This window comes from Heptranchias perlo, chromosome 2, assembly GCF_035084215.1.
Source record: "Heptranchias perlo isolate sHepPer1 chromosome 2, sHepPer1.hap1, whole genome shotgun sequence".
In the NCBI taxonomy this organism is placed as follows: domain Eukaryota; kingdom Metazoa; phylum Chordata; class Chondrichthyes; order Hexanchiformes; family Hexanchidae; genus Heptranchias; species Heptranchias perlo.
In genome coordinates this window covers 30645695-30672143 of record NC_090326.1, presented here as the reverse complement: position 1 = coordinate 30672143, position 26449 = coordinate 30645695, and the positions used below count along the sequence as shown (strand labels likewise).

The window sequence follows — 26449 nt, the reverse complement described above, 5'->3', positions numbered from 1 at the left end:
ATGTGCGTGTGTGTATGTGTGTGTGTGTATGCATGTGCGTGTGTGTATGTGTGTGCGTGTGTGTATATGCGTGTGTGTATATGTGCGTGTGTGTGTATATATGTGCGTGTGTGTGTATATATGTTCGCGTGTGTGTATATATGTATGTGCGTGTGTATATATGTATGTGCGTGTGTGTATATACGTGTATATATATATATGTGTACGTGTGTATATATACATGTGTATGTATGTGTATATACATGTGTGTGTATTTATATGTGTATATGTGTGCTTATATATTATATGTGTCTGTGCATGTGTGTGGTATAGCTGTGTACGTGTGTACATAGATATGTGTGTGTGTACGTTTGTATATAGATGTGTGTGTATGTATATAGATATATTGTGTGTGTATGTATATAGATATATTGTGTGTGTATATAGATGTGTGTGTGTGTATTTATATAGGCGTGTGCGTGTGTATACATATAGGAGTGTGCGCGTGTGTATATGGATGTGTGCGCGTGTGTATATGGATGTGTTTGCGCGTGCGTGTGTATATGGATGTGTGTGTGTACGTGTGTGTATATGGATGTGTGTGTGTACGTGTGTGTATGGATGTGTGTGTGTATGGATGTGTGTGTGTATGGATGTGTGTGTGTACGTGTGTGTATGGATGTGTGTGTACGTGTGTGTATGGATGTGTGTGTGTATGGATGTGTGTGTGTACGTGTGTGTATGGATGTGTGTGTACGTGTGTGTATATGGATGTGTGTGTACGTGTGTGTATATGGATGTGTGTGTACGTGTGTGTATATGGATGTGTGTGTACGTGTGTGTATATGGATGTGTGTGTGTACGTGTGTGTATATGGATGTGTGTGTACATGTGTGTATATGGATGTGTGTGTACGTGTGTGTATATGGATATGTGTGTGTGTATATGGATATGTGTGTGTGTATATGGATGTGTGTGTACGTGTGTGTATATGGATGTGTGTGTGTACGTGTGTGTACATGGATGTGTGTGTACGTGTGTGTATATGGATGTGTGTGTGTACGTGTGTATATGGATGTGTGTGTGTACGTGTGTATATGGATGTGTGTGTGTACGTGTGTATATGGATGTGTGTGTACGTGTGTGTATATGGATGTGTGTGTACGTGTGTGTATATGGATGTGTGTGTATATGGATGTGTGTGTATATGGATGTGTGTGTACGTGTGTGTATATGGGTGTGTGTGTGTACGTGTGTGTATATGGGTGTGTGTGTGTACGTGTGTGTATATGGGTGTGTGTGTGTACGTGTGTGTATATGGATGTGTGTGTGTACGTGTGTGTATATGGATGTGTGTGTATATGGATGTGTGTGTACGTGTGTGTATATGGGTGTGTGTGTGTGTACGTGTGTATATGGGTGTGTGTGTACGTGTGTATATGGGTGTGTGTGTATGGGTGTGTGTGTACGTGTGTGTATGGGTGTGTGTACGTGTGTGTATGTAATGTGTGTGGATGTGTGTGTGTGCGTGTGTGTGTCTATATGCGTGTGCACATGGATGTGTGTGTACGTGTGTACATAGATGCGTGTGTACATGGATGTGTGTGTACATGTGTGTACATGGATGTGTGTGTGTATACGTGTTTACATGGATGTGTGTGTACATGGATGTGTGTACGTGTGTGTACATGGATGTGTGTGTGTACATGGTTGTGTGTGTACATGGATGTGTGTGTGTACGTGTGTGTACATGGATGTGTGTGTACGTGTGTGTACATGGATGTGTGTGTGTACATGGTTGTGTGTGTACATGGATGTGTGTGTACATGGATGTGTGTGTACATGGTTGTGTGTGTACATGGATGTGTGTGTGTACGTGTGTGTACATGGATGTGTGTGTACGTGTGTGTACATGGATGTGTGTACGTGTGTGTACATGGATGTGTGTGTACGTGTGTGTATATGGATGTGTGTACGTGTGTGTACGTGTGTATATGGATGTGTGTGTGTACGTGTGTATATGGATGTGTGTGTGTACGTGTGTACATGGATGTGTGTGTGTACGTGTGTACATGGATGTGTGTGTATACGTGTTTACATGGATGTGTGTGTGTACATGGATGTGTGTGTACATGGATGTGTGTACGTGTGTGTACATGGATGTGTGTGTACATGGATGTGTGTACATGGATGTGTGTGTACATGGATGTGTGTGTACGTGTGTGTACATGGATGTGTGTGTACATGGATGTGTGTGTGTACGTGTGTGTACATGGATGTGTGTGTATGTGTGTGTACATGGATGTGTGTGTGTTCGTGTGTGTACATGGATGTGTGTGTGTTCGTGTGTGTACATGGATGTGTGTGTGTTCGTGTGTGTACATGGATGTGTGTGTGTACGTGTGTGTACATGGATGTGTGTGTGTGTACATGGATGTGTGTGTACGTGCGTGTACATGGTTGTGTGTGTACATGGTTGTGTGTGTGTGTACATGGATGTGTGTGTACGTGTGTGTACATGGATGTGTGTGTACGTGTGTGTACATGGATGTGTGTGTGTTCGTGTGTGTACATGGATGTGTGTGTGTACGTGTGTATATGGATGTGTGTGTGTACGTGTGTATATGGATGTGTGTGTGTACGTGTGTATATGGATGTGTGTGTGTACGTGTGTGTATATGGATGTGTGTGTATATGGATGTGTGTGTACATGTGTGTATATGGGTGTGTGTACGTGTGTATATGGGTGTGTGTACGTGTGTATATGGGTGTGTGTGTACGTGTGTATATGGGTGTGTGTGTACGTGTGTATATGGGTGTCTGTACGTGTGTGTATGTAATGTGTGTGTGGATGTGTGTGTACGTGTGTGTATGTATATACGCGTGTGTGTACGTGTGTGTGTCTACGCGTGTGCACATGGATGTGTGTACGTGTGTGCACATGGATGTGTGTGTACGTGTGTACATGGATGTGTGTGTACATGGATGTGTGTGTACATGGATGTGTGTGTGTATATGTGTTTACATGGATGTGTGTGTGTACATGGATGTGTGTGTACATGGATGTGTGTACGTGTGTGTACATGGATGTGTGTGTACATGGATGTGTGTGTACATGGATGTGTGTGTGTTCGTATGTGTACATGGATGTGTGTGTGTACATGGATGTGTGTGTGCGTGTGTGTACATGGATGTGTGTGCGTGTGTGTACATGGATGTGCGTGCGTGTGTGTACATGGATATGTGCGTACGTGTGTGTACATGAATGTGTGCACATGGATGCGTGCTTGCGCGTGTGCACAGGGATGTATTCGTACGCTTGCACGTGTACACCTGAGCATATGGATGTGTGCACGTGTGCATATGGATGTGCGTGCACATGGATGTGTGTACATGTGTGTATATGGATGTGTGTGTACACGTGTGTATACGGATGTGTGTGTACACGGATGTGTGTGTACACGTGTGTGTGTGTACACGTGTGTACACGGATGTGTGTGTACACGTGTGTACGGATGTGTGTACACGTGTATATGGATGTGTGTACACGTGTATATGGATGTGTGTACACGTGCACATGGACGTGTGTGTACACGCGCACATGGACGTGTGTGTACACACGTGTATATGAGGCATGAGTACACGTGCGTGTATGTGTGTGCGTGTGTACACGTGCGTAGATGTGTGTGCGTGTGTACACGTGCGTAGATGGGTGTGCGTGTGTACACGTGCGTAGATGGGTGTGCGTGTGTACACGTGCGTAGATGGGTGTGCGTGTGTACACGTGCGTAGATGGGTGTGCGTGTGTATACGGTTGTGTGCGTGTACATACGTGTGCATACGGATGTGTGTACGTGTGCATACGGATGTGTGCGCGTGTACGTGTGCATGCGGATGTGTGTATACAGATATGTGTGTATACGGATGTGTGTGCACACGCACGTGTATACAGATGTGTGTGTGCGCGCGCACATGTAAACGGATGTGTGTATACGCGCACGTGTGTATATGGATGTGTGTGTGCACGTGTGTATATGGATGTGTGTGCACGTGCACGTGTGTATGGATGTGTGTGCATGCGCACATGTGTATATGGATGTGTGTGTATGTGTGTATACGTGCGTGTGCTTGAGTTCATGTGCGTGGGCGTGCTGCGTTCATGTGCGTGGGCGTGCGTCTATACAATTGCCTGGGTGTATGTGTGCGTGTATGTGTGTGTATATAATTCTTAAATGATAACATTAAGTTGAACTGACCTGAGCTGAACCATTCTGAATTGTTCTTGTTGCTCGATCCCTGGGACCAAAGGTAACTCTCTGTATGCACTGTAGACAATGCAAACTGCTGTCAGAGAGGCTGGCCCTCAGGGTGATGCATGGGGTTTTATCATTTGGCATTTCCTGAATTGCCTCAGTAGAGCAAACAGTTGATGTAATTCTCATAAAATCCCATTAACAATAGAACTGGAAAAATAAGCAAATTGATTTAACTTGTCCCCCCCCCCCCACTGTTTTGTTCAGTGATACTTAATGTAGAACGATTGAAACTTTGGAAAAGCTCCCTTTAGGATTGGGATCACCAAAACAACTGGGATAAAAAGAAAAGAAATGCAAAATTTGAAATAAGAACAGAAAAAAAAATCCAGTGCACAGCAGGTTGTCCAGCGGCTGATCAACCTGCAGTTTATCTCCAGCAATTTCTGATCTTATTAGAGAAGTTATGTCTCGTTTCACCCTATCCAAGGTGCAGGTAAAAAGAAAAGCAATGAGCAGATACCACAAAGGAGCCTGTTATTTTTGGCACTCTCCCCCCACCCTGTTTTGAAAAAAAAAATTGTCTTTTAAAATCGCAGCTTAATACAAAATATCATTTGTTTATTCAGTGTCGCTCCTTGTTAGCGTGGCTCAGCTGGTAGTACTCTCATTTCTAAGTCAGTAGGTTGTAGGTTCAAACCCCACTCCAGCACTTGAGCGACATATTCTATAATGACACCTCCGTGTGGAACTGAGGGAGTGATGTAAAGTTGGGAGTTGCTGTCTTTTGGATGAAACATTAAACATGCCTGTTGTGGTGAGACCTTTTCAAAGAAGCGCAAAGAAGGTATCCTGGTGTCCTGGCCAACATCCATCCCCAACCAATACCACCAAAACCAGTAGGATCGCTTAGGGACAAAAAAGATCTTCTTGTGGAGGCAGAGGGCATGGCTGAGGCACTAAATGAGTAGTTCGCATCTGTCTTCACTTCAGAAGAGGATGCTGCCATTGTGGCAATAAAGGAGGAGGTAGTAGCGATATTGGTTAGGATAAAAATAGATAAAGAGGAGGTACTTAAAAGATTGGTACTCAAAGTAGAATAGTCACCCGATCCAGATGGGAATGAGGTTAATGAGGGAAGTAAAGGTGGATATTGTGAAGGATCTGGCCACAATCTTCCAGTTCTCCTTAGATATGGGGATGGTGCCGGAGGATTGCAGATGTTGTCCCCCTGTTCAAAAAAGGGGAGAGAGATAAACTCGGCAATTACAGGCCAATCAGCCTAACGTCGGTGGTGGGGAAGCTTTTAGAGACAATAATCTGGGACAAAAGTAATTGGCACTTGGAAAAGTATGGGCTAATAAATGAAAGTCAGCACGGATTTGTTAAAGGCAAATCATGTTTGACTAACTTGATTTAGTTCTTTGATGAAGTAACAGAGGGTAGTGCGGTTGATGTGTATATGGACTTTCAAAAGGCATTTGATAAAGTACCACATAATAGACTTGTTAGCAAAATTGAAGTCCACGGGATTAAAGGGGCAGTGGATACAAAATTGGCTAAGGGACAGAAAGCAGAGAGTCGTGGTGAACGGTTGTTTTTCAGACTGGAGGGAAGTATACAGTGATGTTCCCCAGGGGTCAGTATTAGGACCACTGCTCTTTTTGATATATATTAATGACCTGGACTTGGGCATGAAGGATATAATTTCAAAGTTTGCAGATGACACGAAACTCGGAAATGTAGTAAATAATGTAGGGGATAGTAACAGACTTCAGGAGGACATAGACTGGTGAAATGGGCAGACACATAGCAGATGAAATTTAGCGCAGAGAAGTGTGAAGTGATGAATTTTGGTAGGAAGAATGGAGAGGCAATATAAACTAAATGGTACAATTTTAAAGGGGGTGCAGGAACAAAGTTACCTGTGGGTGTACGTACACCAGTCTTTGAAGGTGGCTGGACAAGTTGAGAAGGCTGTTAAAAAGGCGTACAGGATCCTGGGCTTTATAAATAGAGGCATAGAGTACAAAAGCAAGGAAGTTATGCTAAACCTTTATAAAACACTGGTTGGGCCACAACTGGAGTGTTGTGTTCAATTCTGGGCACTACACTTTAGGAAGGATGTCAGGGCCTTAGAGAGGGTGTGGAAGAGATTTACTAGAATGGTGCCAGGGATGAGGGACTTCAGTTATGTGGAGAGTCTGGAGAAGCTGGGTTTATTCTCCTTAGAGCAGAGAAGGTTAAAGGGAGATTTGATTAGAGGTGTTCAAGATCATGAAGGGTTTTGATAGAGTAAATAAGGAGAAACTGTTTCCAGTGGCAGAAGGGTCGGTAACCAGAGGACACAGATTTAGGATGATTGGCAAACGAACCAGAGGTGACATGAGAAAACATTTTTTACGCAGCGAGTTGTAATGATCTGGAAAGCACTGCCTGAAAGGGTGGTGGAAACAGATTCAATAGTAACTTTCAAAAGGGAATTGGACAAATACTTGAAGAGAAAAAATTTACAGGGCTATGGGGAAAGAGCAGGGGAGAGGAACTAATTGGATAGCTCTATCAAAGAGCTGGCACAGGCACGATGGGCCGAATGGCTTCCTCCTGTGTTGTACCTACTATGATGAAAACAGATTAACTGTCTTTCATCTTCTTGCTATTTGTGGCACCTTGCTGTGAGCAAACTTGGGTGCTGTGTTTGTCAACAGAACAACGGTGACTTTGCTTCAATAGCATTTCATTGCTGGAGGAGAGCTTTGGGGCATCCTGAGGACAGGAAAGGTGCTACATAAATTTACCTTTGCCTTTTGTTTAAGATTGCTGAGCCAGCTATTTCATTTCGAACTGATCATCTCCCTTCTTTGAGATCTAGCACTGGAAGATACAGCAAATTATCTGTTCATTTCAATATAGAATCATAGAATGGTTACAGCATGGAAGAAGGCTATTCGACCCGTCAAGTCCCTGCTGGCTCTTTGTAAGTGCTAGTTCCACTCCCCCGCCCTTTCACCGTAGCCCTGCAAATTTTTTCTCTTCAAGTACTTATCCAATTCCCTTTTGAAAGCCATCATTGAATCTGCCTCCACCACCTCCTCAGGCAGTGCATTCCAGATCCTAACCACTCGTTGTGTAAAATGTTTTTCCCCATGTCACCGTTGGTTCTTTTGCCAATTACCTTAAATCTATGTCCTCTGGTTCTTGACCCTTCCACCAATGGGAACAGTTTCTCTCTACTCTGTCTAGACCTTTCATGATTTTGAACACCTCTATCAAATCTCCTCTCAACCTTCTCTGCTCTAAGAAGAACAACCCCAGCTTGTCCAGTCTATGCACATAACTGAAGTCCTTCATCCCTGGAATTATTCTAGTAAATTTATTCCTCACCCTCTCTAAGGCCTTCACATCTTTCCTAAAGTGCAGTGCCCAGAACTGGACACAATACTCCAGTTGTGGCTGAACCAGTGTTTTATAAAGGTTCATCATAACTTCCTTACTTTTGTACTCTATGCCTCTATTTATAAAGTCCAGCATCCCGTATGCTTTCTTAACTGCATTCTCAACCTGTCCTGCCACCTTCAACGATTTGTACACATATATCCCCAAATCTCTCTGATCCTGCACTCCTTTTAGAATTGTACCCTTCAGTTTAAATTGCCTATTCTCGTTCTTCCTACCGAAATGTACCACTTCACACTTTCCTGCGTTGAATTTCATCTGCCACATGTCTGCCCTTTTTCCTGGCCTGTCTTATGTCCTCTTGAAGTCTCTCACTATCCTCCTCACTGTTTACTACCCTTCCAAGTTTTGTGTCATCTGCAAATTTGGAAATTGTGCCCTGAACACCCAAGTCCATGTCATTAATATATATCAAAAAAAGCAATGGTCCTAGTAGCAACTCCTAGGGAACACCACTGTATACCTCCCTCCAGTCCGAAAAACAGCCATTCACCACTACTCTCTGTTTCCTATTACTTAGCCAATTTCGTATCCATGCTGCCACTGCCCCCTTTATTCCATGGGCTTCAACTTTGATAACAAGCCTATTATGTGGCACTTTATCACAAACATTTTTTGGAAGTCCACATGCACCGCATCAACCACATTGCCCTCATCAACCCTCTTTTTTTACCTCATCAAAAAACTCAATCAAGTTAGTTAAACATGATTTGCTTTTAACAAATCCGTGCTGGCTTTCCTTAATTAATCCACACTTGTCCAAGTGACTGTTAATTTTGTCCCGAATTATCATTTCTAAAAGTTTCCCCGCCACTGAGATTAAACTGACCGGCCTGTAGTTGCTGGATTTATTCTTGCACCCTTTTTTGAACAAGGGTGTAACATTTGCAATTCTCCAGTCCTCTGGCATCACCCCGTATCTAAGGATGATTGGAAGATTATGGCCAGTACCTCCCACAGTTTCACCCTTACTTCCCTCAGCAACCTAAAATGCACCCCTTCCGGACTGGGTAACTTATCTACTTTAAGTACAGCTAGCCTTTCTAGTACTTCCTCTTTATCAGTTTTTAGCCCATCCAGTATCTCAACCACTTCTTCACTTACTGTGCCTTTGGCAGCATCTTCTTCCTTGGTAAAGACAGATGCAAAGTACTCATTTAGTACCTCAGCCATCCCCTCTGCCTCCATGCGTGGATCTCCTTTTTGGTCGCTGATCGGTCTCACCCCTCCTCTTACTACCCGTTTACTGTTTACATGCCTGTAGAAGACTTTTGGATTCCCTTTGATGTTAGTCACCAGTCTATTCTCATACTCTCTCTTTGCCCCTCTTATTTCCTTTTTCACTTCCCCTCTGAACTTTCTATATTCAGCCTGGTTCTCACTTGTGTTATCAACCTGACATTTGTCATATGCCCCCTTTTTTCTGCTTCATCTTACTCTACCTCTTTCGTCATCCAGGGAGGTCTGGTTTTAGTTGCCCTACCTTTTCCCCTCGTGGGAATGTACCTGGACTGTACCCGAACCATCTCCTCTTTAAAGGCCTGCCAGTCTTTGATTCCAATTTACCCGGGCCAGATCTGTTCTCATCCTACTGAAATTGGCCCTCCTCCAATTGAGTATTTTTACTTTAGAGTGGTCCATGTCCTTTTCCATAGCTATTCTAAACCTTATGATACTATGATCGTTGTTCCCTAAATGTTCTCCCACAACACTTGCTCCACTTGGCCCACCTCATTTCCCAGAACCAGATCCTGTAATGCCTCCTTCCTCGTTGGGCTGGAAACGTGCTGGTCAAGAAAGTTCTCCTCAACACACTTCAAAAATTCCTCCCCCTCTTTGCCCCTTACATTATTACTATCTCAGCCTATATTAGGGTAATTGAAGTCCCCTATTATCACTGTTCTATGGTTCTTGCACCTCTCTGTAATTTCCCTGCAAATTTGCTCCTCTATATCCTTCTCACTAGTTGGTGGCCTATAGAATATACCCAGTAGTGTAATGGCACCTCTTTTATTTCTTAACTCTAACCAAATAGATTCTGCCCTTGACCCCTCCAGGTCATCCTCTCCAGTACTGCAATATTCTCCTGAATCAATACTGCCGCCCCCCCCCCCCTTTCTTTCCATCCCTATCTTTCTTCAACACCTTGAACCCAGGAATATTTAGTACCCAATTCTGCCCCTTTTTTTGAGCCAGGTCTCTGTTATCGCCACAGTATCATATTCCCATGTGACTAATTGAGCCTGCAGCTCACCAACCTTGTTTACTACGCTTTGTGCATTTACACACATGCACTATCTTCGACCTTCTTGTATTCTCTCTTAGTCGGACCCCATCTAATACTGTACTATTTCTTACACTAGTGCTATCTGCTTCTCCCATTCCTTTGTGCACCTTGTTCCTCCTTTCCAATGCTACATCCTGGTGCCCAACCCCCTGCCAAATTAGTTTTAAACCCACCCCCCCCCACCTCAAAAGAACTAGCGAACCTCCCTGCAAGGACATTGGTCCCAGCTTTGTTGAGGTGCAAGCTGTCTGGCTTGTACAGGTCCTACTTCCTCCAGAACTGGTTCTAAAGCCCCTCCTCCTGCACCATCTCTCCAGCCAGGCATTCATCTGCCCTATCCTATTTCTGTACTCACTAGCGTGTGGCAGCAGGAGTAATCCGGAGATTACTACCTTTGAGGTCCTGCTTATTAATCTCTTTCCTAACTCTCTAAACTCTTCCTGTAGGACCTCTTCCCTCTTTCTACCTGTGTCGTTGGTACCGATATGGACCACGATCTCTGGCTGTTCACCCTGCCCCTCCAGAATGTTCTGCAGCCGCTCAGTGACATTCTTGACCTTGGCACCAGGGAAGCAACATACCATCCTGGAATCACATCTGCGGCCACAGAAACGCCTGTCTGTTCCCCTAGCTATTCAAAATCATTTTGAAACTTTTCAAATAGGTAAAACTATCCCTTCCTATTTATAATAAAATGCCATCATGCAGCACTTACAAAATGTGAGATTGAAATGGCAGAATATTGAGAAGCGCAGAGAACGTGTGGTTAGGAAGTCCTTTAGAAAACGTGAGCAGTGGCGATATATAAATTCAAGTCTTCCTTTGCTCTTTTTCTTTCTGTCTTTATTTTCCTTCCATTCTGTCTTTTTCCTTTTTATTTTTCGGCCGTAGTTATTTGCGTACTATCGCATTTCCTGATTGTGATGTACTTTAGTGAACAATCCATCCTGTGCAAGTATATTTGAATAAAATGAAACAGTACAATAGAATAAAAACAGCCAAGCAGACGCCTACTTCAAGGAGATTCATGTGACTAGCTGGATATTGTTAATTGTTTAGAGCTAATGTAGTGGTTTAGGGCACCTGGGGACCTGACAATACACAACAGACGCTGTTGAAAAGTTTATGTTCTTAGTAGGAATTATTTACTGAGCAATTCTTTGTTCCTTCTCCAAAGACCATATACAGCCCCAAAAAAGTAGTCGGTTGCTGTTCAGCTGTTGACTTGTATGGGTTGTATGTCACTGGCTGCTGTGTGCGATTGGAACAGGTGGCTTCATAATGGGACAGTGAGTGGGTACTCACTTCATTTTGTTTTCAGTGAAGAAATGTCTCAACAAAAGGCCTGTGTCCTAACGTCGCTGTACACCTGCTCAGTGAGACTGTTGTGTAAAGAGCTGAGTCCCTGCTTGTCCTGAAGGACCATTTTCTCCACCAGGATCAAGGAATCGCTGTAAGAACTTCATGTCCAAAAGCCCACCTGGATCATTTCCCAAAGGCGAGGCAGTTTTTAATAAACTAGCATCCATTGCTGGCTGTGAGTTATACAGATCATGATATTAAGCCTGAGATCCCCACCAGGCATTTCCTGATACAGATTGTAGCTCTCATTGACTGGCACTCTATTCAGGAAGTATCCGCTAGTGCTTAATCCTACAATTCTTGAATCTCTAAATTCTTTCAAAACTAATCACATTTTGTAAATTATTTTTGTATCTGCAGAAATTGATCGTGTACAATTTCAATATTGAGGGTTTAAATTGTGGTTGTAAAAGGGTGTCAGACTGGCTCAGTCAATAGCACTCTCACCTCTGTGTCAGAAAGTCGTGGGTTCACTCCAGAGACTTGAGCACATAACCCAGGCTGACGTTCCAGTGCAGTACCGAGGGGAGTGCTGCACTGTCGCAGGTGCCAACTTTCGGATGAGACGTTAAACCGAGGCCCCATCTGCCCTCTCAAGTGGACGTAAAAGATCGCATGGCACTATTTCGAAGAAGAGCAGGGGAGTTTTCCCCAGTGTCCTTGCCAATATTTATCCTTCAACTAACATCACTAGAACAGGTTATTTGGTCATTATCACATTGCTGTTTGTGGGAGCTTGCTGTGGACAAATTGGTTGTGTTTCCTACATTACAACAGTGACCACACTTCAAAGTGCTTAATTGGCTGTAAGGCACTTTGGGACCTTCTCAGGTGACGAAAGGCGCTATAGAAATGAAAATTCTTTTTTTCTTAATCAAATATTATTTCACCTATCTTGTTTATAATTTTCCAGAAGATGGTGGCTTCTGCTGGGGTACATTTCCACAGGCTCTCCCCGCTATCGCCCTCACCCACCCCCCCCCCCCCCCCCCTCAAGTAGCTATCCTTTATAGCTGAGCCTGGACAGTGTTGTGGGGAGCGATACAACTGAGCTCAGATTCACCTGATGTCCACCAGTGTCCACTGTAATAGGGGCTCTAGGTTGGAATGTTGATCAGGGAGCCACTCCCCTCCCTCAGCTCAGGGTGAGGGCTGAAGCCAATTTTAGCACACTTGCCCTGAATGAGATCGACTTAATCAGCGCAGACCAGGGCTGGAACTAGGCATCTGTCTGGTTTGGTGTAGCTCACCAAACTAATAGATGTAGCAACAAAAAATGCTGGAGAAGCTCAGCAAGTCAGGCAGCATCTGTGGAGAAAGAAACAGAGTTAACGTTTCAGGTCGATGACCTTTCGTCTTAACTGGAAGATGTTAAAGATTTAAAGTTTTTAAGCAAATACAGAACCAGGGAAAGGGGGGAGGGAAGGAAAGAACAAAAGGGAAGATCTGTGATAGGGTGGAGGGCAGGAGTGATTAAATGACAAAAGCGATGATGGTGCAAGGCAAGGAGGGTGGTAATGGGACAAGTAAAGAAACAAAAGATGGGTCTAGAGGAGCTATAAATGGCAACAGCAGAACCATTACCAGCATCCACAGTCTGAAAAAATGGGAGCAGTGGTTATGATCTGAAGTTATTGAAATCAATGTTCAGTCCAGAAGGTTGTAAAGTGCCTAATCGAAAGATGAGGTGCTGATCCTCGAGCTTCCTTTGAGTTTCATTGGAATAGTATGAGAGGCCGAGGACTGAGAGGTCAGAGTAGGAGTGGGACGGGGAATTAAAATGGCAAGTGACCGGCAGGTCAGGGTCATGGTTGCGGACTGAGCGGAGATGTTCAGCAAAGTGATCACCCATTCTGCATTTGGTCTCCCCAATGTAGAGGAGACCGCATCGTGAGCAGCAAATACTATATACTAAATTGAAAGAAGTACAAGTAAATCGCTGTTTCACCTGGAAGGAGTGTTTGGGGCCCTGGACGGTGGGAAGGGAGGAGGTGAAAGGGCAGGTGTTGCATCTCCTGCTCTCACGGGAAGATGCCGTGGGAAGGGGAGCGGGTGTTGGGGGTGATGGAGGAGTGGACCAGGGTGTTGCGGAGGGAACGGTCCCTTCAGAATGCTGAAAGGGGAGGGGAAGGAAAAATGTGTTTGGTGGTGGCATCGCGCTGGAGGTGACGGAAATGGTGGAGGATGATCCGTTGAATGTGGAGGCTGGTGGAAGGTGAGGACAAGGGAGACCCTATCATGGTCCTGGGAGGGAAGGGAAGGGGTGAGGGCAGAAGTGCGGGAAATAGGACAGTCACAGTCGAGGGCCCTGTCAACTACAGTGGAGGGGAATCCTCGGTTGAGGAAAAAGGAAGACATATCGGAAGCACTGGTGTGGAAGGTGGCATTGTTAGAACAGATGCGACGGAGAAACTGGGAGAATGGAATAGAGCCCTTACAGGAAGCGGGGTGGGAGGAAGTGTAATCAAGGTAGTTGTGGGAGTCGATGGGCTTATAATAGATGTTGATTGACAGCCTATCCCAGAAATGGAGATGGAAAAGTCGAGGAAGGGATGAACTGCTCACTGAGTCATTGTTAGCTTTAATAAGCTGACAATTGTAATTTTTTTTAAATGTGGAAAAGCTGCTGCAATCCTCAAAGGGTTAACAGGTGGCAAATGAAAGTAGAAATGCTTTCATTTGTTAGTAGTTCTGTGTAGTTTAATTCAGTAAATGCAGCTTATCCAGCATCGCCCACAGCCTGAGACCAAATAAAAAAGAAAGTAATTGTTGCCACAGAATATTGTACTACAGATAGAAGTTGTGTAATTATACAATCCAAAGGGAGCGGTTACAGTACAATCATTAACCCATTCTTGTTTGGTGATCGTAGCTTCTTGTGATATAAACAAGAGGCGCAGAACCTCTTGTGATGAACTAAAAATATAACTGAGGACGTTTTCAAACCGGAGGAGTGTAGTAGTTGAGCTAAGTCATAGCTCCACCTGGCATATCGTACACTGCAGTTTTGTTGATGGGGTGAGATGAAGTAAGGTGGGAGGAGGCTCCTGTGGAGCATAAACACAAGGCACAGACCAGTTGGGCCAAATGGCTTGTTTCTGTGCTGTAAAAGTCTATGAATTTTGTGACCTTTTATAGCCCCTTTTACTTCGAGTCTAAAGAGATGACCCTACTTTACTGCTGAGTCCTGAGTAGGACTGTGGAATTGATCTGTAAGGATAACTAGTGCGATGATCTGTCAATAAACATGGCAGACATCAGCCTGTGGACTGATTCCTAATGAGAATTACTGAGCAGCCCCCTTCCCCCAACTATGGGGGTTAAATTGGTTAACCCCCAAAATGGGCTCTGGGGTCACGGTGCACGATTAACCTGTTGTTGAGATGCAGGCAGCACACAACATTCGTGCTACTTAGTGATTGCTGCGTGCAGCCAATGCTACCTGCGCTGTTGAGTGGCTGAGCGCACCAGCAGAGGGCCCTGATATCAGGAGTGGCTGGCACCTCTTAAAGGCAGCCTGCACCTCTTAAAGGGGAGGAGCATTGTGGCTGCAGGAAGTGGTGAAAGTCAATTGCGAAGTGAATCTGTGCTGCAATATAGTGAAGCACGGTGATGATTGGAACTCTGGAATTTTTAATGAGCAACAAGCTAGCTGCTCTCAGTTTGTGGGACTCATTTTTGAAAAATAAGATACGGGTCTGAACAGAGATCAGACATCGCACACGTATAACAAAGATGCAGGTCCCGTCCTTATGTTTAAAAACTGTTGATTTATTTTTAAAAATTGAATAAAGGTTGCTCACAACTACATCCCACATCCTCCAATCCGCACGCCAGACCCCACCAATCTCCTGATCTGAGTTGGTCCCAGGCCTGTGAGAGTGCGTGCACCAAGGTTCTCTGATGATGCACTAGAGGGTTTGGTGCAAGAGGTGGACAGAAGGAGGGGCGTCCTATATCTGCAGGGGAGCAAGAGGCCCTCCAGACATATGCTTCCGAGGCAGTAGGGGACAAGGTCAATGCGAGGAGCATAGCGCCAAGAACATGGATGCAGTGCAGGAAGAAGTGCAGTGCTTTGACACGAGTGGTCAACTGTCAGTGGCATATCCTACCAACTGCACCATTAGTCTCATCCACTGCTCCATGCACTACACCCCCCATCTCCCACCTACAAACAAACTCTTTCAATCAGTACTCAACTCTTACAATCAGATGCTTCACCTCACCCTCACATTGTTGCAAGCTGCACACCCACAACTCAAAGGTCACACACGCGGGCAGGAGAAGGTGGCACATAACAAGAGGTAGCAAGTGGCAGTGGCTGCATGGAACATGAACATGCTGTCCTCTCTCAGGATGACGGCATTCCTGTCCCACTCTGCCTGTGCCCTTGCTGTTGCCTGTCAGCCAGCCAGCCCACTCCTTGTAGAGTACTGAAACTATATCATAGGAACAGGAGTAGGCCGTTTAGCCCCTCGAGCCTGTTCTGCCATTCAATCATGGCTGATCTGTGACCTAACTCCATATACCCACCCTAGCCTCATATCCCTTAATACCTTCGGTTAACAAAATATCAATCTCAGATTTAAAGTTAACAATTGAACTAACATCAACTGCCGTTTACGGAAGAGCGTTCCAAATTTCTACCACCCTTTGGTGTAGAGGTCTTTCTTTCCTAACTTCACTGAAAGTCCTGACTCTAATTTTTAGGCTATATCCCCTTATTCTAGTATTCAAGTATAGGAGACCTCCAAAAACAGGTACAAATGCATCAGCAGCCAGAAGCAATAATCCAGCAACTAACCTGTAACTCCTGCATGATTCCTTTAAACAGTGCTAGTGGGGGGCCCTCCATGTTGTTTAAGACCTGTTCAGCTGTGGGAGGTCAAGACAATACATTGGCTGGAGTCTGGAGTTCCAATATGGCAACGTTGCACGCTGATCTACTGCATAATCTCCCCACTTTCGTTCATTAGGTGCGCGTACCCAAACGCCTTTACTGATATGGCATCCTGTGCATGTCACACTGGAAGTGTGCACAGGCATCTCAGATGCCATTTTTGGGGCTTAGTAGTCTGCCTAGTGCCTATACAACGGGCGCTACCCGGCCTAATTTTGCCCCCTGTGTCTTCAGAGTGTAAAAACAATATGTAAACAGAGTTTGTGTGAAGTGTTCCACCCTGTTAATACTGCACACTGGAGGATAAAACAGCTCCAACATTATAACCAGCCAGACTACAGCTGCTGAATCAGTGCAGTATTCACCAAACCTATCTCAAGGATGATCCAATTCAGACTGCTGAGGGGACCCAGTATATTGGAGAGGGGTGCTGAGGGGACCCAGTATATTGGAGAGGGGTGCTGAGTGTAACCAGTATATTGGAGAGGGGTGCTGAGGGGACCCAGTATATTGGAGAGGGGTGCTGAGTGTAACCAGTATATTGGAGAGGGGTGCTGAGTGTAACCAGTATATTGGAGAGGGGTGCTGAGTGTAACCAGTATATTGGGGAGGGGTGCTGAGTGTAACCAGTATATTGGGGAGGGGTGCTGAGTGTAACCAGTATATTGGAGAGGGGTGCTGAGTGTAACCAGTATATTGGAGAGGGGTGCTGAGGGGACCCAGTATATTGGAGAGGGGTGCTGAGTGTAACCAGTATAATGGAGAGGGGTGCTGAGTGTAACCAGTATATTGGAGAGGGGTGCTGAGTGTAACCAGTATATTGGGGAGGGGTGCTGAGTGTAACCAGTATATTGGAGAGGGGTGCTGAGTGTAACCAGTATAATGGAGAGGGGTGCTGAGTGTAACCAGTATATTGGGGAGGGGTGCTGAGTGTAACCAGTATATTGGAGAGGGGTGCTGAGTGTAACCAGTATAATGGAGAGGGGTGCTGAGTGTAACCAGTATATTGGGGAGGGGTGCTGAGTGTAACCAGTATATTGGGGAGGGGTGCTGAGTGTAACCAGTATATTGGAGAGGGGTGCTGAGTGTAACCAGTATATTGGAGAGGGGTGCTGAGTGTAACCAGTATATTGGGGAGGGGTGCTGAGTGTAACCAGTATATTGGAGAGGGGTGCTGAGTGTAACCAGTATATTGGGGAGGGGTGCTGAGTGTAACCAGTATATTGGGGAGGGGTGCTGAGTGTAACCAGTATATTGGAGAGGGGTGCTGAGTGTAACCAGTATATTGGAGAGGGGTGCTGAGTGTAACCAGTATATTGGGGAGGGGTGCTGAGTGTAACCAGTATATTGGAGAGGGGTGCTGAGTGTAAACAGTATATTGGGGAGGGGTGCTGAGTGTAACCAGTATATTGGAGAGGGGTGCTGAGTGTAACCAGTATATTGGAGAGGGGTGCTGAGTGTAACCAGTATATTGGGGAGGGGTGCTGAGTGTAACCAGTATATTGGAGAGGGGTGCTGAGTGTAACCAGTATATTGGGGAGGGGTGCTGAGTGTAACCAGTATATTGGGGAGGGGTGCTGAGTGTAACCAGTATATTGGGGAGGGGTGCTGAGTGTAACCAGTATATTGGAGAGGGGTGCTGAGTGTAACCAGTATAATGGAGAGGGGTGCTGAGTGTAACCAGTATATTGGGGAGGGGTGCTGAGTGTAACCAGTATATTGGGGAGGGGTGCTGAGTGTAACCAGTATATTGGAGAGGGGTGCTGAGTGCAACCAGTATATTGGGGAGGGGTGCTGAGTGTAACCAGTATATTGGGGAGGGGTGCTGAGTGTAACCAGTATATTGGGGAGGGGTGCTGAGTGTAACCAGTATATTGGAGAGGGGTGCTGAGTGTAACCAGTATAATGGAGAGGGGTGCTGAGTGTAACCAGTATATTGGGGAGGGGTGCTGAGTGTAACCAGTATATTGGGGAGGGGTGCTGAGTGTAACCAGTATATTGGGGAGGGGTGCTGAGTGTAACCAGTATATTGGAGAGGGGTGCTGAGTGTAACCAGTATATTGGGGAGGGGTGCTGAGTGTAACCAGTATAATGGAGAGGGGTGCTGAGTGTAACCAGTATATTGGAGAGGGGTGCTGAGTGTAACCAGTATAATGGGGAGGGGTGCTGAGTGTAACCAGTATATTGGGGAGGGGTGCTGAGTGTAACCAGTATATTGGGGAGGGGTGCTGAGTGTAACCAGTATATTGGGGAGGGGTGCTGAGTGTAACCAGTATATTGGAGAGGGGTGCTGAGGGGACCCAGTATAATGGAGAGGGGTGCTGAGTGTAACCAGTATATTGGGGAGGGGTGCTGAGTGTAACCAGTATATTGGAGAGGGGTGCTGAGTGTAACCAGTATATTGGGGAGGGGTGCTGAGTGTAACCAGTATAATGGAGAGGGGTGCTGAGGGGACCCAGTATAATGGAGAGGGGTGCTGAGGGGACCCAGTATATTGGGGAGGGGTGCTGAGTGTAACCAGTATATTGGGGAGGGGTGCTGAGTGTAACCAGTATATTGGAGAGGGGTGCTGAGTGTAACCAGTATATTGGGGAGGGGTGCTGAGTGTAACCAGTATATTGGAGAGGGGTGCTGAGTGTAACCAGTATATTGGAGAGGGGTGCTGAGTGTAACCAGTATATTGGGGAGGGGTGCTGAGTGTAACCAGTATATTGGAGAGGGGTGCTGAGGGGACCCAGTATATTGGAGAGGGGTGCTGAGGGGACCCAGTATATTGGAGAGGGGTGCTGAGTGTAACCAGTATATTGGGGAGGGGTGCTGAGTGTAACCAGTATATTGGAGAGGGGTGCTGAGTGTAACCAGTATATTGGGGAGGGGTGCTGAGTGTAAACAGTATATTGGGGAGGGGTGCTGAGTGTAACCAGTATATTGGAGAGGGGTGCTGAGTGTAACCAGTATATTGGGGAGGGGTGCTGAGTGTAACCAGTATATTGGGGAGGGGTGCTGAGTGTAACCAGTATATTGGGGAGGGGTGCTGAGTGTAACCAGTATATTGGAGAGGGGTGCTGAGTGTAACCAGTATATTGGGGAGGGGTGCTGAGTGTAACCAGTATATTGGGGAGGGGTGCTGAGTGTAACCAGTATATTGGAGAGGGGTGCTGAGTGTAACCAGTATATTGGGGAGGGGTGCTGAGTGTAACCAGTATATTGGGGAGGGGTGCTGAGTGTAACCAGTATATTGGGGAGGGGTGCTGAGTGTAACCAGTATATTGGAGAGGGGTGCTGAGGGGACCCAGTATATTGGAGAGGGGTGCTGAGTGTAACCAGTATATTGGGGAGGGGTGCTGAGTGTAACCAGTATATTGGGGAGGGGTGCTGAGTGTAACCAGTATATTGGAGAGGGGTGCTGAGTGTAACCAGTATATTGGGGAGGGGTGCTGAGTGTAACCAGTATATTGGGGAGGGGTGCTGAGTGTAACCAGTATATTGGGGAGGGGTGCTGAGTGTAACCAGTATATTGGAGAGGGGTGCTGAGTGTAACCAGTATATTGGAGAGGGGTGCTGAGGGGACCCAGTATATTGGGGAGGGGTGCTGAGTGTAACCAGTATATTGGGGAGGGGTGCTGAGTGTAACCAGTATATTGGGGAGGGGTGCTGAGTGTAACCAGTATATTGGGGAGGGGTGCTGAGTGTAACCAGTATATTGGGGAGGGGTGCTGAGTGTAACCAGTATATTGGAGAGGGTAGCTGAGTGTAACCAGTATATTGGAGAGGGGTGCTGAGGGGACCCAGTATATTGGGGAGGGGTGCTGAGTGCAACCAGTATATTGGAGAGGGGTGCTGAGTGTAACCAGTATATTGGGGAGGGGTGCTGAGTGTAACCAGTATATTGGGGAGGGGTGCTGAGTGTAACCAGTATATTGGAGAGGGGTGCTGAGTGTAACCAGTATATTGGGGAGGGGTGCTGAGTGTAACCAGTATATTGGAGAGGGGTGCTGAGTGTAACCAGTATATTGGGGAGGGGTGCTGAGTGTAACCAGTATAATGGAGAGGGGTGCTGAGTGTAACCAGTATATTGGAGAGGGGTGCTGAGTGTAACCAGTATATTGGGGAGGGGTGCTGAGTGTAACCAGTATATTGGGGAGGGGTGCTGAGTGTAACCAGTATATTGGAGAGGGGTGCTGAGTGTAACCAGTATATTGGGGAGGGGTGCTGAGTGTAACCAGTATATTGGAGAGGGGTGCTGAGTGTAACCAGTATATTGGGGAGGGGTGCTGAGTGTAACCAGTATATTGGAGAGGGGTGCTGAGTGTAACCAGTATATTGGAGAGGGGTGCTGACTGTAACCAGTATATTGGGGAGGGGTGCTGAGTGTAACCAGTATATTGGAGAGGGGTGCTGAGTGTAAACAGTATATTGGAGAGGGGTGCTGAGTGTAACCAGTATATTGGGGAGGGGTGCTGAGTGTAACCAGTATATTGGGGAGGGGTGCTGAGTGTAAACAGTATATTGGGGAGGGGTGCTGAGTGTAACCAGTATATTGGGGAGGGGTGCTGAGTGTAACCAGTATAATGGAGAGGGGTGCTGAGTGTAAACAGTATATTGGGGAGGGGTGCTGAGTGTAACCAGTATATTGGAGAGGGGTGCTGAGTGTAACCAGTATATTGGGGAGGGGTGCTGAGTGTAACCAGTATAATGGAGAGGGGTGCTGAGTGTAACCAGTATATTGGAGAGGGGTGCTGAGTGTAACCAGTATATTGGGGAGGGGTGCTGAGTGTAACCAGTATATTGGAGAGGGGTGCTGAGTGTAACCAGTATATTGGAGAGGGGTGCTGAGTGTAACCAGTATATTGGGGAGGGGTGCTGAGTGTAACCAGTATAATGGAGAGGGGTGCTGAGTGTAACCAGTATAATGGAGAGGGGTGCTGAGTGTAACCAGTATATTGGGGAGGGGTGCTGAGTGTAACCAGTATATTGGGGAGGGGTGCTGAGTGTAACCAGTATATTGGAGAGGGGTGCTGAGTGTAACCAGTATATTGGAGAGGGGTGCTGAGTGTAACCAGTATATTGGGGAGGGGTGCTGAGTGTAACCAGTATATTGGGGAGGGGTGCTGAGTGTAACCAGTATATTGGGGAGGGGTGCTGAGTGTAACCAGTATAATGGAGAGGGGTGCTGAGTGTAACCAGTATATTGGGGAGGGGTGCTGAGTGTAACCAGTATATTGGAGAGGGGTGCTGAGTGTAACCAGTATATTGGGGAGGGGTGCTGAGTGTAACCAGTATATTGGAGAGGGGTGCTGAGTGTAACCAGTATATTGGAGAGGGGTGCTGAGTGTAACCAGTATATTGGGGAGGGGTGCTGAGTGTAACCAGTATATTGGAGAGGGGTGCTAAGTGTAACCAGTATATTGGGGAGGGGTGCTGAGTGTAACCAGTATATTGGAGAGGGGTGCTGAGTGTAACCAGTATATTGGGGAGGGGTGCTGAGTGTAACCAGTATATTGGAGAGGGGTGCTGACTGTAACCAGTATATTGGGGAGGGGTGCTGAGTGTAACCAGTATATTGGAGAGGGGTGCTGACTGTAACCAGTATATTGGGGAGGGGTGCTGAGTGTAACCAGTATATTGGAGAGGGGTGCTGAGTGTAAACAGTATATTGGAGAGGGGTGCTGAGTGTAACCAGTATATTGGGGAGGGGTGCTGAGTGTAACCAGTATATTGGGGAGGGGTGCTGAGTGTAAACAGTATATTGGGGAGGGGTGCTGAGTGTAACCAGTATATTGGGGAGGGGTGCTGAGTGTAACCAGTATAATGGAGAGGGGTGCTGAGTGTAAACAGTATATTGGGGAGGGGTGCTGAGTGTAACCAGTATATTGGAGAGGGGTGCTGAGTGTAACCAGTATATTGGGGAGGGGTGCTGAGTGTAACCAGTATAATGGAGAGGGGTGCTGAGTGTAACCAGTATATTGGAGAGGGGTGCTGAGTGTAACCAGTATATTGGGGAGGGGTGCTGAGTGTAACCAGTATATTGGAGAGGGGTGCTGAGTGTAACCAGTATATTGGGGAGGGGTGCTGAGTGTAACCAGTATAATGGAGAGGGGTGCTGAGTGTAACCAGTATAATGGAGAGGGGTGCTGAGTGTAACCAGTATATTGGGGAGGGGTGCTGAGTGTAACCAGTATATTGGGGAGGGGTGCTGAGTGTAACCAGTATATTGGAGAGGGGTGCTGAGTGTAACCAGTATATTGGGGAGGGGTGCTGAGTGTAACCAGTATATTGGGGAGGGGTGCTGAGTGTAACCAGTATATTGGGGAGGGGTGCTGAGTGTAACCAGTATAATGGAGAGGGGTGCTGAGTGTAACCAGTATATTGGGGAGGGGTGCTGAGTGTAACCAGTATATTGGAGAGGGGTGCTGAGTGTAACCAGTATATTGGGGAGGGGTGCTGAGTGTAACCAGTATATTGGGGAGGGGTGCTGAGTGTAACCAGTATATTGGGGAGGGGTGCTGAGTGTAACCAGTATAATGGAGAGGGGTGCTGAGTGTAACCAGTATATTGGGGAGGGGTGCTGAGTGTAACCAGTATATTGGAGAGGGGTGCTGAGTGTAACCAGTATATTGGGGAGGGGTGCTGAGTGTAACCAGTATATTGGGGAGGGGTGCTGAGTGTAACCAGTATATTGGAGAGGGGTGCTGAGTGTAACCAGTATATTGGAGAGGGGTGCTGAGTGTAACCAGTATATTGGGGAGGGGTGCTGAGTGTAACCAGTATAATGGAGAGGGGTGCTGAGTGTAACCAGTATATTGGAGAGGGGTGCTGAGTGTAACCAGTATATTGGAGAGGGGTGCTGAGTGTAACCAGTATAATGGAGAGGGGTGCTGAGTGTAACCAGTATATTGGGGAGGGGTGCTGAGTGTAACCAGTATATTGGGGAGGGGTGCTGAGGGGACCCAGTATATTGGAGAGGGGTGCTGAGTGTAACCAGTATAATGGAGAGGGGTGCTGAGTGTAACCAGTATAATGGAGAGGGGTGCTGAGTGTAACCAGTATATTGGGGAGGGGTGCTGAGTGTAACCAGTATAATGGAGAGGGGTGCTGAGTGTAACCAGTATATTGGAGAGGGGTGCTGAGTGTAACCAGTATATTGGGGAGGGGTGCTGAGTGTAACCAGTATATTGGGGAGGGGTGCTGAGGGGACCCAGTATATTGGAGAGGGGTGCTGAGTGTAACCAGTATATTGGGGAGGGGTGCTGAGTGTAACCAGTATATTGGGGAGGGGTGCTGAGTGTAACCAGTATATTGGGGAGGGGTGCTGAGGGGACCCAGTATATTGGAGAGGGGTGCTGAGTGTAACCAGTATATTGGGGAGGGGTGCTGAGTGTAACCAGTATATTGGGGAGGGGTGCTGAGTGTAACCAGTATATTGGGGAGGGGTGCTGAGTGTAAACAGTATATTGGAGAGGGGTGCTGAGTGTAACCAGTATATTGGGGAGGGGTGCTGAGGGGACCCAGTATATTGGAGAGGGGTGCTGAGTGTAACCAGTATATTGGGGAGGGGTGCTGAGTGTAACCAGTATATTGGGGAGGGGTGCTGAGTGTAACCAGTATATTGGGGAGGGGTGCTGAGTGTAAACAGTATATTGGAGAGGGGTGCTGAGTGTAACCAGTATATTGGGGAGGGGTGCTGAGTGTAACCAGTATAATGGGGAGGGGTGCTGAGTGTAACCAGTATATTGGAGAGGGGTGCTGAGTGTAACCAGTATATTGGGGAGGGGTGCTGAGTGTAACCAGTATATTGGGGAGGGGTGCTGAGTGTAACCAGTATATTGGGGAGGGGTGCTGAGTGTAACCAGTATATTGGGGAGGGGTGCTGAGTGTAACCAGTATATTGGAGAGGGGTGCTGAGTGTAACCAGTATAATGGAGAGGGGTGCTGAGTGTCACCAGTATATTGGAGAGGGGTGCTGAGTGTAACCAGTATATTGGGGAGGGGTGCTGAGTGTAACCAGTATATTGGGGAGGGGTGCTGAGTGTAACCAGTATATTGGAGAGGGGTGCTGAGTGTAACCAGTATATTGGGGAGGGGTGCTGAGTGTAACCAGTATAATGGAGAGGGGTGCTGAGTGTAACCAGTATATTGGAGAGGGGTGCTGAGTGTAACCAGTATATTGGGGAGGGGTGCTGAGTGTAACCAGTATATTGGGGAGGGGTGCTGAGTGTAACCAGTATATTGGGGAGGGGTGCTGAGTGTAACCAGTATATTGGAGAGGGGTGCTGAGTGTAACCAGTATATTGGAGAGGGGTGCTGAGTGTAACCAGTATATTGGGGAGGGGTGCTGAGTGTAACCAGTATATTGGAGAGGGGTGCTGAGTGTAACCAGTATATTGGGGAGGGGTGCTGAGTGTAACCAGTATATTGGAGAGGGGTGCTGAGTGTAACCAGTATATTGGGGAGGGGTGCTGAGTGTAACCAGTATATTGGAGAGGGGTGCTGAGTGTAACCAGTATATTGGAGAGGGGTGCTGAGTGTAACCAGTATATTGGGGAGGGGTGCTGAGTGTAACCAGTATATTGGGGAGGGGTGCTGAGTGTAACCAGTATATTGGAGAGGGGTGCTGAGTGTAACCAGTATATTGGAGAGGGGTGCTGAGTGTAACCAGTATATTGGAGAGGGGTGCTGAGTGTAACCAGTATATTGGAGAGGGGTGCTGAGTGTAACCAGTATATTGGGGAGGGGTGCTGAGTGTAACCAGTATATTGGGGAGGGGTGCTGAGTGTAACCAGTATATTGGGGAGGGGTGCTGAGTGTAACCAGTATATTGGGGAGGGGTGCTGAGTGTAACCAGTATATTGGGGAGGGGTGCTGAGTGTAACCAGTATATTGGAGAGGGGTGCTGAGTGTAACCAGTATATTGGGGAGGGGTGCTGAGTGTAACCAGTATATTGGGGAGGGGTGCTGAGTGTAACCAGTATATTGGGGAGGGGTGCTGAGTGTAACCAGTATAATGGAGAGGGGTGCTGAGTGTAACCAGTATAATGGAGAGGGGTGCTGAGTGTAACCAGTATATTGGGGAGGGGTGCTGAGTGTAACCAGTATATTGGAGAGGGGTGCTGAGTGTAACCAGTATATTGGGGAGGGGTGCTGAGTGTAACCAGTATATTGGAGAGGGGTGCTGAGTGTAACCAGTATATTGGGGAGGGGTGCTGAGTGTAACCAGTATATTGGGGAGGGGTGCTGAGTGTAACCAGTATAATGGAGAGGGGTGCTGAGTGTAACCAGTATATTGGGGAGGGGTGCTGAGTGTAACCAGTATAATGGAGAGGGGTGCTGAGTGTAACCAGTATAATGGAGAGGGGTGCTGAGTGTAACCAGTATAATGGAGAGGGGTGCTGAGTGTAACCAGTATATTGGGGAGGGGTGCTGAGTGTAACCAGTATATTGGAGAGGGGTGCTGAGTGTAACCAGTATATTGGGGAGGGGTGCTGAGTGTAACCAGTATATTGGAGAGGGGTGCTGAGTGTAACCAGTATATTGGGGAGGGGTGCTGAGTGTAACCAGTATATTGGAGAGGGGTGCTGAGTGTAACCAGTATATTGGGGAGGGGTGCTGAGTGTAACCAGTATATTGGGGAGGGGTGCTGAGTGTAACCAGTATAATGGAGAAGAGTGCTGAGGGCACCATTGAATGAGGTGGCTTCATTCAAGATGTTCGTATATTGCAGTCAGATTATGGCACCACATCTCATAGGGATAGAGTTTGGCTGTCCCAACAGCTAAAGTGACTCAATGATCAACTCGAGAGCTTCCTGATGCTCCAATTCCCTTGCCTCTGTAATTGTAACTGGAGGTGGGGGCAAGAGGAGGAAGAAAGAAGAGAACGGGAGCATGGTTTTCTTGGTGTGTGCCTCCTATGACGATGAAGAAGACACAATCCAGACCTTCCCAGCCATTCATGGGCGGAAAGACGTGGGGAGGAAAATGTAAATGTCAGACAAAAGAAGGTAACTGTTCATTGTAGATATTTGGATACCTAACGTGATGTAAAATAATTCACCAGTTGTAGGTGCCATTTTTTCCACCTTTTCTTAAATTGGGATGTTTGATTCCGAAGAGATGCCTTTAATTAGTTTGTGTGTGTATATATATCTGCCTTTGTATCAAATGTGGTACATATCCTCGACTATATTGCATAAGAAGAGCACATCAGGTCTAG

The 26449-nt window shown here is 46.6% G+C and overlaps 1 protein-coding gene across 1 annotated transcript in view; it reads left to right on the top strand.

Moving 5' to 3' along the window:
- cap2 (cyclase associated actin cytoskeleton regulatory protein 2) overlaps positions 1–26449 on the top strand; it is a 306535-nt gene that overhangs the window by 261621 nt on the left and 18465 nt on the right. The gene's annotated exons all lie outside the window — the stretch shown is intronic.